This window comes from Zonotrichia albicollis, chromosome 4 (assembly GCF_047830755.1).
Source record: "Zonotrichia albicollis isolate bZonAlb1 chromosome 4, bZonAlb1.hap1, whole genome shotgun sequence".
In the NCBI taxonomy this organism is placed as follows: domain Eukaryota; kingdom Metazoa; phylum Chordata; class Aves; order Passeriformes; family Passerellidae; genus Zonotrichia; species Zonotrichia albicollis.
Genome location: NC_133822.1, coordinates 6,491,331 through 6,504,080, shown reverse-complemented (window position 1 = coordinate 6,504,080; position 12,750 = coordinate 6,491,331). Strand labels below are relative to the sequence as shown.

The 12,750-nt window shown below is 38.0% G+C and overlaps 1 protein-coding gene across 2 annotated transcripts in view; it reads right to left on the bottom strand.

The window, feature by feature from the left end:
• CELF2 (CUGBP Elav-like family member 2) overlaps positions 1 to 12,750 on the bottom strand; it is a 547,488-nt gene that overhangs the window by 293,624 nt on the left and 241,114 nt on the right. The gene's annotated exons all lie outside the window — the stretch shown is intronic.

The window sequence follows — 12,750 nt, the reverse complement described above, 5'->3', positions numbered from 1 at the left end:
TTACTACCGAGCTCTCCTGAGTTCACCCTCTAGATTCTGATGCAGGGCAAGACATCCTGGTGGTTCTGCAAGGAATGAGACACTGACAAGCTCAAGGGAAGGAAAAGGGCTGGGATGTGTAGAAAAGTGCTTGTTGTATGGGCAGCAGGAGGCAGCTCCAGGCGTGGGAGGTGAGAGAAGGCAGCACGCTGGGAGTGGGAGAAGGCTACAAAGAAAGTCAGCTTTGAGAGAGGAGAGTGAGGAACATAAGGAATATCACAGTGTGTGGGATGAGATGAGAACAGGGATGTAGGTTTTTGGAGAACTTTAAAACAATTATAGGTTTTTACCATGGGAGGTTCTGTTTGACTAGATCAGAGCACTTGCTTCCTCGTTACGTGCCTTGAATTGAAGCTTTCTTTGAAAGAGCTTGCTAACACCATTCCATACTTTCAATTAACATTTTATTTAAATGCTTTAAGATACTTTCTAGATATATTAAAGGCTTACTGATGAAATCTTGAATGCAATTTACATATCTAAGTCACATTTGCATTCAATAACAAGACAGCTTTCCAGTATGGAGCATGCCGTCAATAACCCCCTTTGCTAGCATCTTGCTGAATTTCCCTAGCTGCAGCCTTCATTTCCAATTCAAAAGGTTACAGATTTAACTGGGGGGGGGGGGGGGGGAAGAGATAATGATATCATCAATGATAGTAATCTTTTCCAAATATTAGGGGAATAGATTGTAGAGTACCATTTTAGCATGTACGTAGTTCTTCCACCTCTTGGACATATCCTCAGGAATTTCACAAGAGATACAAGCCTATTTTTTATTTTAATAAGCTTTGCCATTAAAAAGGAGAGGAGAAAGTGTTCATACCTTTCCTACAAATAAAGCACACAGTGTCAGTATCTTTCCACAGTACATCTGCATACTTCCTTGGGGGATTTTTCATTTTAAAATCATATCTTAGTTATCAAGTCTCAGCACCATAAAGCACATATGGGATGTGTGATAAAAGCCATTTTTTCTTTTCTTTTAATTTTTTTTTCAATCAGGAAACACTGGTAAAAGAGACGGGTGGTGAAGCAGATTTTTTAGGAAAGCACATTTTGAGAATTTCTACATGCAATGAAGTCTAGAAATCCTGGTGTGAGAAGCAAGTGATGACTGATGCATTGATACCTGAGAGTAGCAGCCCACTGGTGAGTGTTGCACAGGCAGTACTGGACAGAGGAAAATCCTGTGCAACTGTCTCTAGTTACTCTGAGATGTTCTCACATAGCAGAATATTATCAAAGATGGCTTTGATGGAGGTTTGGGGCTTTTTGTTTTGTCTTGTGTGTCTTTTTCTCATATTAGAGTGATTTTTCTCATCTTAGACTTGATGCTTCACCATAAGATTTATAGAGACCATAAATCCTATAAGCCTCTAGAAGGTCAGAAGAGACCAGCTTTGATGAATGCAGAATATGGGGCAGGGGGGAGAATTTGTGGCCTTTCCTTATTTATTGGTAGTCCTTATTTCCTTATTTATTGCTTCTGTGGACTCTAAACGCAATTCTAAATCTGTGCTTTGTCTTACAGAATTAAATGAATACAAAACTACATTTATGAAAGGAAATATGGTTTTTGATTTTTTGGTTAATCCAAAGAAAGCATCACAGCTGAAAGTCAGAAGAAAACTGGACATTCCTGTCCCTTGAAAAGGTAGAATAGGAGGAGTTATAAAGACCATAAAAGCACAGAAAACAAGGATGGAAAGCATTGCCTTATTCTCTGAAAAGAGGTTTGGGATGGGGTTGAGAACATTTTCTGCAGATATTTCTTTCCAAGACTGCTTTTCTCAACTTTGCCAGCCTGTTTTACACTGCAGATGCCAGATAATTCCAGATGAAGAGACAAACCACTGCCTTTCTCCCGAATAACACCTCTTACACTGCTGTAAAGATAAACAGCTCCTGCCCCACGTTTTCTGTTATCCAGAACCATTAACAAAGCCCCACAGCACAAGCTAATAAAATATCACCTACTTCAGATAAAAAATTTAAAACCTCCTAGAGAACAGCAACCAAATTCACATGCCAGACTTTCAACATCTGCCTGAGCTTAGAATTTTTTTACAAATGGGTGAATAACTAAAAATGTCTGCTATGTCCCTGGCACAGAAAGATGAATTCAGGGTGGGAATTTTTTTCCCATTTATGTCACATTACCTGATGGAGCTGCTGAAGGAAGTCAATCACTCACAAGACAAAATGGAAGGCAGAAGAAATGAGGTTGAGTCTCTGGCTGCCTTGCTCTAACTATTCAGCACTACAAGGAAGTACAGCTGACAAAGGTTTTCTCAGTTCTTTAAGAAACTTTTAATTTCTTTTTTTTTTTTTTAATCTCCTCAAGTCCTTGCCATTCATCAGACATGGTTTTTTTTTACAGAAAGACTTCAAGCAATCAGTCTAAAACCCCTGCATTAATTCTGAGAGGTTCAGAGACTGGAGAAGTACTGGGGTTGTGGCACGAGTTCATGCATAGCTCCACCAAATCAATATCCCCTTTAAACCACATTGCTCTTTTTCACCTTGCAAGTTTTGAAAGAGAAGACATAAGTTGCTGCTTTTACTGAATGTTTTTCTCATATGATTTCTTTTCCTATTTCTGCATGTGCTGCATTATCCCAAGGGATTCTGTGGGGTTTTTTTTCCCCTGCTCCAGCTACAGAACTGTTATTTCCAGAGGCATTCTCCATAACACAGAGGGAAAGCAACAGCACTACATCATTTCTATAGGAGAAAGCTAACAAGAAATGCCAATTAAAACTTTCTGCTACTGTACATTCCATTCATAGTGGAATGAATACTGTCTTTGGAAATAGGAGGCAGCTGTCAAACACAGCTCTGAACACAATAGTTCAGCTCCTCTGAAGAATAGGTCATGGGGGGAAATCAATAAATAAAGTACCTTCATCATTAATCATGTCCTGAATTTTTTAAATCGGCCAGAACATTTACAAGTTATCCACCAAGTTTCTTTTATTTTCTAGTGCTCAGCTTGCAGCCCTTGCTTTGGTTGCACAAGTTTCTGCTGATAGCAGGGCTGGCTGCAGCACTGAGCCCAGGGCTCCTCTGGGGTCACAGGGGCAATATCTGTTCTGTTATTAGAGAAATTACTCAGGGCAATTTCACACTTCAGCAAAACAGACTTATTGCTTGCATGCACTGTGTGTGCATGCCTTAACAAGCACTTAAAGTTTTCTACCTTTGTTCCTTTGTGCAAACATTCATCTTTAGCAGCATTAGAAATGTTAGTGAGTGTGGCCTCTTTTCCTACTTTAACAAGGAATTACAACCTTGCATATAATAAGGTTTCTAAGGAGTTGGACTTCCCATCTCTGCTATAAATTCAGAGACAAAAAAGTAAACTCTATGCTTTAGAGAAAAACAATAAAAAAAGTAACAGGTGGCTTTTTAGTAACCTGATTACTTTTATTATTACATTCTGAATATTCAGTGTTAGCAGCAACCATCTCTTCTTGCAGACTTCTTTCCAAATTCAATTGCTCTGTCCCTGTTATCTCTGCAGAAATAAATAGGGGCAGGACCAGGGAAGAGCAATGCTATTTCTGTTATATTTTATTTTACTTATTCTCAATGAAAATGAGAAGGTCTTTTTTACAGCTGCACAGCCTGTAATGTCAGATCCAAGCAATCAGCTAAAAAAAAAAACAAACCCACAGTCACTTTGCAGGTTTGAAATAAAAAAAGGAAAAAAGAGAAAGAAATCAATTCATGTTGTCACAGCCTATCTAGAGTCATATTGTCTCCAGCCATTGATAGAAAATGAGAACATCTGGGGATTCAATTACTCATGACATGAATAATAATATTTCATTTTTGTTAAATGAAACTTTATAGTTGCAGGAACTTCTGCTTACTGCTCCATGCAATCCTGGAATGAAATCTGCCAGCAACAAGCCACAGTTCCTTTGGCTTCCATGAGCACATCAGCACAGGTGCATCTGTATCCTCCAACACAAAAGCTTAAAAAATAAACCAAATTTTGAGCAGCTAGTTAAAAGATGAGCTCCTGAGCTTCAAGCACAGAAAGTTTTCTAAATGTCACAAACACCTTTTAAGATCTTGAGTTAATAGCCTCGTTCAGAAAAGCACATTTATCCTTTGAACCAAAGTCAGTGGCACCTGCAATTGTCCAGTATGTTCAATTAGCCAAAGCTACACCTCTAAATAGTATTGCAGCCATTTAGGGCCTTCTTTTAAGCTTCCAGTTTATGATTCTCAGTTCATGTTTCAAGAGGATGCTACCAAATCTGAGTTGCTATGTGTTTATTCTTCTTTCTTGATCAAGTAGAGCTGTCTACAGTCTTAGTGGCAGTGCTGGGATCAAATCAGAGGATATTCATCTCACAGCAATGAGTAAGCAGCAACACTCATGCTGAAATTGCACTGACTTGTGCAATCACTTTGATATCAGCAGGACTGTTCTCCAAAATTAAGCATGTGAGCCATTGTAGCGTTTGTGTCTAAAAGTTCAGAAACAAAATATACAGAAAGGGCTGAAATATCTCTGCTTTTAGGGTTGGGGGGTTTTGTGTCAGGTAAAGCTTAGTCTTGTTTTCCCTCTTTCTTTCTCCATGGGCATTCATTAAGGTTAGATTACAGCAAAAAGCCATGATTTGCACCCAGTTTACTGGGCAGACTAAGTAGAACTCTTTGTAGAGCCTTAAACATTCTCTACACAAAATGGTGCAGGAGCTCTAAAGGTTCCAAAGGGTCTGGATGAAAAATATTTTCCATTACAGCCTGGAGATGAGAAGCACCACGCCGGCACTTTGCTGCTGTAGAAGTGCTGTGTAGGGCACAACTTGCAAAATGCTCTGGGAGGATGCACACAGGAAAGTGGGGTAGGTCCTCTGAGGCTCCAAACTGGCAAAACCTCCACGCAGTAAGAGAATTACCTCTCCCAACACGGGAGTTTGGGGCTCAGGGTCTGCTGCTGACCACAGGAAAATTTTAGGGGCTGCCTGCTTCCAATGGCAAGATATAACCAGAAAAATGGGTATCACCTCACAGAAGCAATCTCAAGTCAGCACCCTCAAAAAATAAAAAAAAACCCCAACAGGCAGCGCTTACTGCTTGCAGGTCTTGTGTCTGGCTTTATGCAACATTTCTATTCCCGCTGCACTCGTTGCCTTTTAAAAATGTGTAACATTTATGGACTCCAGTAAAAATGTTTTTAATATAATGTAGATGAAGTATAAAGTGTTAACCTTGAACACCAGGGAATATGTTAGGATTTTTTTTAAACTCTTTCAATAATTTACTGAGAATTGAGCATTGCTTTTAGTTTATAGCAAATCTTTTGGAAACATTCAAATAGTCGCAATTTTTGTAAATGCTACAATAGCAGTGATTTCATAAATAAAAGCAATGCTCCAAAGGCAGAGAATGTTGAAGAGAGTTTTAAACCAGAGTCTCTGCTGTCTCAGGGAGAGCAGTGTGGGTTTCCTGACGTTGCGCCATCCATGTCTCTTGCTGCTGCTCTTCTGGGACCAATGGCAAGGATGGTGCTAAGAATTCTGCATATGAGTTCACTCCTAACTATTTATAAAACACATGATGTAATACTCTATGTTATATAATATATGACACATGCCTTGTTCATGCTACAGCAAAGGTACTAAGATAGAGCTCCTCTGTCACTTTAACAAATCTCCACTTCCGTTGCTGGTTTGCTTCTGCAGATCCTGATGTGTGAACACTTCTCCTTTCCCCAGAAATGCACATTTATGTCTGGAGTTATTCCCACAAGTTTCATCCTTTGCACTGAATTTCTAAATAACATTATTTTGATGGTTTTGAGGGCTAAAGACACACTTAAGCAAAGGATATGTATGAAGCACTAACTTGGAACACAAGTATTTTGACTGAGCTGGGAAATGAAGTGAGGAGGGAAAATCAGGTTTAGTGTTTTAAGTTGGTTTCATTTGCTGCTTCTTGCGCTGGACTGGCATCTCAAATCCACCTGCAATGGTGTCTTTCTCTCTCTTCATTCAAACTCCTTTTGAAAGGCTTATTTTTTGATCAAACCCAAGAAATACCATTCTTGTGTCAAATGTTCTCCACAGGCTGATGTAAATGTAACTTAAGCCAGCAGTTCTATTAAGTGGGACAGATAATGAACCTAAATAACTGCTCAATCCTGTTAGTGTGGCCCTCATACGCCTTCTGTGTTTCTTCAAGCCCTGCTGCTTAGCATTCATGCTGCCTGATTTGAGACTAAAATTAGATTATAGGAAGGCGTGCTTTTTACAAGAGGCCTTCTATTTGTTCCATAAAGTATTTAGTACTCTTTAGGCACTGTATAAATAAAAATAATAGCGATCTTGGAATTCACCTTCAGGAATGGAAATTAAGAGATCTAAGGCCTTTCATTTCTACTGCACGTTATCCTCATTGGGCACGTTTAGCAATGCTTTGTAAAACAAGTTAAAAAGATTCTTGGAAGTCTGGTTAAGGTGAATAGCAGAATAAAAAATAAAAAGAGAAGGGAATATGTCTCTAGTTTTAGATCTTCACAATAGGGAATAAAAACAAAAGCTCTACCAGACTTTTAAGATAAAAATCTCCTGTCAAATTCATTAATGTTTCTGAGAGATGCCTACAGTTGCTGGGGAAAAATGGTTGTGGGTTCCAAACCAGGACTCTGAGTAAAATCACTTACACTCAATTTTAAGATTCAAAAGCTATGTGTAATTATGAACCCTTTCAGGGCTGCTGTAGTTTCTGAGGGCTCTGCACTGTGAGAAGAGTTCCTGCATTCTGGGTCAGAGCTGTATCAAGTCCAGCAATGATTTCTGTCTGACTTTCCCCCCTCCTTCCCAGGATCTATATTTAGGACTTAAGTACGAAATATTGAAAGTTTTTTTGAGGTTAAGCATGCCAATGTCCTCAAAACTCCAGCAGGCATCAGCTTACGTCACTTGGCACTTTAACACTTATAAAAGTCTGGCTGCTCAACTTAAATTAAAGCTATCATCAGGTGAAACATTTAGTCTGTGCTTATTCCCCCAGGCTTTATTTTCAGGCAATGGAGAAAGAAAAACAATTCCCAAGGTTATTCACCTTGGCCTGAGATGAGGCACCCATTTTTCTCCATTTATACCCTCGTTCTTTTGACAGAGGACTTTTGTGATTGCTAAATTTAGGCAATATGAATCCTGCCACTGGTATCTTCCTAATTTTTGAATGAGAGTCATCAGTAAGCACATATGGATAATCACCTCTATGCTCCTTAGGCTCCTCTTAAGATTTTAAAAATATCTCTTTAGAAAGGGATCAGATTGCACATAAGTGTGTTTTAAGATTATCATTAGCTGTGAAAAACATATTTCAAAATGGCTGTAAAACAACAACAAAAAGAGACATGCCAACAGCTACTACAAGGAATAGCTCCATGTTGCATTTTAAGGATCCTGAAGCTTTACTTAGGAAAAATAAAAATCAGAGTAATGAAGAGACCTCGTGTATTATTTCCTCAAAACCTCCAGATTTGCTTATAATAGCATCAAACTTGTTACCATCTCAAAGGAATTTATGCTCCAGTGCCTCAAAACCAAGCACCATCAGGGCATTCGTCTACAGCAGATACAATGGGGTACAGGCAGTCCTGCTGCCAGGACAGAAAAGCAGCTCAAAGGTTAGATGAAAGGAGTAACTCTTCAAAATGAGCATCTGAGGCAAAGAGAAAGGTCAAACATCAGATTCTTTTACTTTTTTTTTTTTTAAATAAAGGACTGATTAGTTAAATTCAAGTCTCATTTTGAAATGAGTAGTTTCTTTAGAAAATAGCAGGCATCCAAATTATGGAAAATCTGCTCTTTAAGACAGTTGACTTGAGAACATTTAAATATCGAGGGCTGGAATCTTCTTCTTTTCTTTTTAATGATGAGGTTTAGGAAAAGATAGAAGATGATATCATTTCCAAAAACCAGCTCTGGATTGCTGCATATAGTTTGACATTCAAGATATTTTAATGTTATCAGCTAGCACTGCCTGCCATCCGGGATGAGCAATGTTTTCTTGACCAATTATTTATATGCCTCTAAAACAAGAGTGAGTTTTGAGAAAGGATTTATTTGAAGGTGGAAAGCAGAACTTCTCCATTAGAAGAGAGGATCACAAATGGACTATGCCAAATACCTGCTTTATTTCAGGGAGAATAGAGCTTCAGTAGATGTTATGTGAGCGTATGGAAAATTCTGTCGTGGTTTGGCAGAGACAGGCCTGGCGTAGGCGGGTGGGCATTCAAGCCTGACATTACTGGCAAAGCAGCAGTGGTGACATGAGAGGACATGAAAACATGAGGGGTGAAAGGTACAACCTGGTGTTCTCAGAGGGAGAGAAGCTGCTTGCCAGAATATCTCAGCTGGGAGGGAACCAAGAGTGCAAACACAGAAGGCAGCCCCAGCTCCCACCAGTGAGGACAGCGGCTGAGATGTCAGGCTGGTCTTTAGACCATGCCCCTATTACTGTCAGGAAAAAATCCTTTTCATTTCATAGTAATTAAAATGCTCATAGATGTTTTATTAACTCACTCTACAGAGCCACATAGATTTTATAATTCATCCAAGCACTTACAAGTAGTTACTTGTGTTAGGCTGTCAAGACAGAAATGATTCAAAACCTTGTGTACTGAGCTTCTTGGAAGACATATCATTCCCTAACACAATGGTATTAGAAAGACTGCTGACAGATAGTGATCAAGAGATTTCATTTTGCTTGTCATATGGTGGGTTGTCAATTCTTCTTTTTGCTTTAGATAAAAGCTTAGTTGCATTAGATTTCAATAATGGTGAAGTCGCAGGTTAACATTTTTCAAAAGCACCAAAGTGACTTCAGTACTTAAATTCTATTTTCAAAATGCTGTAGATACCTGAGAACAGAAATCTCTGCAGTAAATGGAACTGAGACATTATCAAAGAAATTTATGGAATGGTGGGGAATAAAACCCCAACTCAACAGGGCTAAAGTTTGTACCCTACTCCAGACCACAGGTTTAAAATATATTAAGTTTGTAGATGACTAAAATTCAAGGATAAGCCAAAGATTTACACTTCTATTTTGAGCATCCTTGCTTGTTTTAACACCAATGTATCCACTGCAGATTTCCTCCCACAGTTCTAAAAAAATTTCTAAATGACAATTTTAAGATGGCCTTCACCTCAAAATACAAGATTTCCTGAGTTTTGCTCAAGATTTAAGCAGGTGATTCAGTGATATTTCTACAAAGTTTTCCATTAAAATATAAATGCAAATTATTAGCTTGACTTTTCTGCCTTATTTTAACAGCTTAGAGGATGAAGTGGCCATTTAAACTTTACCCCCCCTTGAGTGAAATGAAAAATTGAACCAGTACATAAAAGTGGAAAAGTAGCCCAGATTTTCCTTCTGTTAATACTAACCTAGTATTAAGCAAATAAATAATCCATGCAGTTAGTCTATATTTAAAATATTTGTTCTTCTTTAAATATAAAGTAACTTTCACAGAAACAAACAGAAGTGGCTGGAGACTGAAATCATTCCTTTGAAACCGAAGCTGGGTATTTTCTCCTTTAAGCTCCAAACATCATCTCCCTCATGCCCATAGGGCTTCACACTGTGCTCCAGGACTCCATTCACTCCCTGCTCCCCTCCGCTGCTGAGCTCAGGGGCTGGCCCAGGGAAGGCTGGTTACCAGCTTAGCTTCCTCAAGATTTCAGAAGTTTATCTCCATTCATTAATTGCCTTTTTTTATTATTTTTTATGGTGAATTTCTCAAGTTAAACTGTATTTTTCCTAATACTTTTAGTTTGCTCTGTTATTGCAGGTACTCACTACGTAATGTAGAGAGCAAACACATTTGAAACACAGCTGCCATAGCAGCTATAGAGCATCTAAAAGGAAAAAAAAAATAGGCCAGACCTTTATTAAATTTTAAAAGTATGCCTTCACTACACTCTTGTAAAGATCCAAATAGGGTATTCAAATCTCTAGAGATCACCAGTATAATTTCTTTATCATGTTCCATTTAAAATTTAATTATGTAGTCTACAACAAGAAGTATCTGAGTACTTTAAATAGGTCATGCAATGAACAACTTAATATTATTGTAAAGTTTTCCTTGTGAAGATCTCTTCTTTGATGTGCTGTTGCACACAGAAAGCCTTTCTTCGAAAAAACAATATACATTCATAGCTATAATAATGTCATTTAATATAAAAATTGTAAAGCTTCTTTATCACATTTAAAGTCTGAATTTTCAATTCATTCTCTAGCCTGAGCTTCCTGAAATCATCAGAAATAACTGGTAAATTGGAACTGACACAATATAATTGTACTGAATATTTTTATATCTTTCTACAGGCAAAGTTAATCTATTATCTTTCCTACTAAATGATGTCCACCAACTCACATTTTTCTATTTTTGCCTATCAGTGATACACATACTTCAGTGGCAAGAGGAAGGGTGATTTCTTATTCCTTTACATATAATCATTAGAGAACCATCAGCAGTATTTAATGGAAAATGAATATATTAAAAAGCCACATTTACCAAGACACTCTGTTATATTTTTTTTTAAATGCACATATGTAACCTCTCTTGGTTACTACTGAGATGAGAAAATATTCAAAATATACTCCTCTGTACTTCTGACTAATTACAGAGCATTATGGAGCAAATCCCTAATTCCACCTCTTTAATTGAACGATGAAAAAATCAAAAGGGGTTTTTGAGGCTTTTTTTAAATGACAACAAAAACAACAACAATAAATAATTAATGCCACCAGTGCCTAAACTTTCTTGACAGCCAGACAAAATATTCCAAGTACAGAAACATCTGTTCACACTTATGCCACTTGCAGTGAAAACCCTTTCACCAGGTTTGCGAGTGCATGGAAATTTGAACAATCCTGGGCACAAATATATCCAAGAATAATCACTGCTCTGGGAAAAGGCATTGTGTTTGCCTGGACAAAGGAGAGTTGGGTTTCTGGTGCTACAGGGGACTTGCTGTGTCCCACTGGCCAAAATGCAGCGATGGGAATCCCAGCAATGATGGAAAAGTGGTTATTAATTAATTAATTTTGTCATTTCAAGGTGCAACACCTGAAATTTTATATGTTGCAAAGTGGTTTCAGGGTGAAGGTGGAAGATGTGGGGAAATTAGACTATTTCACTCATGAATTAATAATAGCAAAATGAGTCACTTGACATTTGAAAGAAGAACAAAAAATATTAGATTACTACATCACAACATAAGATTAAAAACCCCAAGGAGCTGTTTGCTTAGAGAAATTCAGGAACAGGTGAATCCTGGAGAAGGCTGGAGGACAAGCCAACCTGTGCCTAGCTGGAAACATTTGTTTTAAATCATGACAAGATCATTTGGTTTAATATTTATAACACAATTACAATGCCTTGTGCACATTGCTGGCATAATCTGATTTTTCTTGTGACATCTTACTGCAGTTGAAATTAAAGCCTTGTGGTAATAATTCAAAAAGCACATTTAGACAATCATTAATGGCAAGTATGAAACGGGATGTTTATTCAAGCACTTATGTGTCTCATTTTAACTTTAATTTGAAGTGGAATTCATTTCTGCAGTGTAAGGACTCCATGTTTCCAGTATATTAGTCCTATAATACCTCACCAAGTGCAGTGAAACTGGATTTTTTTTTCTTGTTTTGGTATGTGTGTGTGTATGAAGAAATGCTATTATTTTGCAAGGAAGATGAACAAAATCTTTGATATCTGAAGAGGTCAGCTCTTCAAACACATGGCAAAATTTCATGAGAATATTTTCTAACACAACCATGGAGGCCAAGTGACAGTAAGCCATAAAAAGATATGCATCTATTAAATGAACAAATCATATAAATTGCATAAATTGGTACACACAGAACAAAGGGGTACATTACACCGGGAAAACTCACCATATGTATTGAAAATATACTTTTTTACAGCTTTTCAATATAAAAAAGTCAACGAATATACACCACACACCCTCTAAAGAAAGTCGGATATTTTTTTTCTTCCTTAGAATCAGAAGCGTCTTGCACATATTATCATGCCTAAACGAAACTGTCCTTCCTGTTGAAATATTCCTTTTACATTATATGTTGTTTGAACTACAACACTGCTTTAATCAGAGGATAGCAAAACCCCCCAAAAGCATAACCCCACTAAAACCCCTTGCACCTCAGAGGGCAAAACCAGTGGCAGAAGGTACAGGAGGACTGAGAGCATCTTTTTTTAACTCACCAGGCATCGCTGACAGATTACCATATCAGATTTTTTTGTTTCCCTTCTCTCCACCCTTTTCTCTATCTGCATGATTACGGCATTTTATTGCATTCTCTAACAATATGTAGACAGGTCTCTCTTCAAAAATCCTTACAGCAGCCTGGGAGTCTTGTCTACTTCTATTATTTTATGAAAAGGTTTCTCAGCATAGAAGAATTTGGTCTAAGCTGCTTTCCCGCTTTCCAAATGAAAATGCCTTAAGATAACAGCTTTTTTTTTTTTCCCCTCCTACCTCCAAGTTTCCCTCCTCTCATCCCTCAGGTGAGATGTAAAGCAAAAGCCAAACCACCTGCCATGGGTATAATTGCACAGCTGGAAGGAAGCCACAGCTGGGATTTTTCTCATCAGGTGCACAACTGTGCTGAGCCTCAAAGCAACTTCAACCCGTCGCTTTAAGCTGT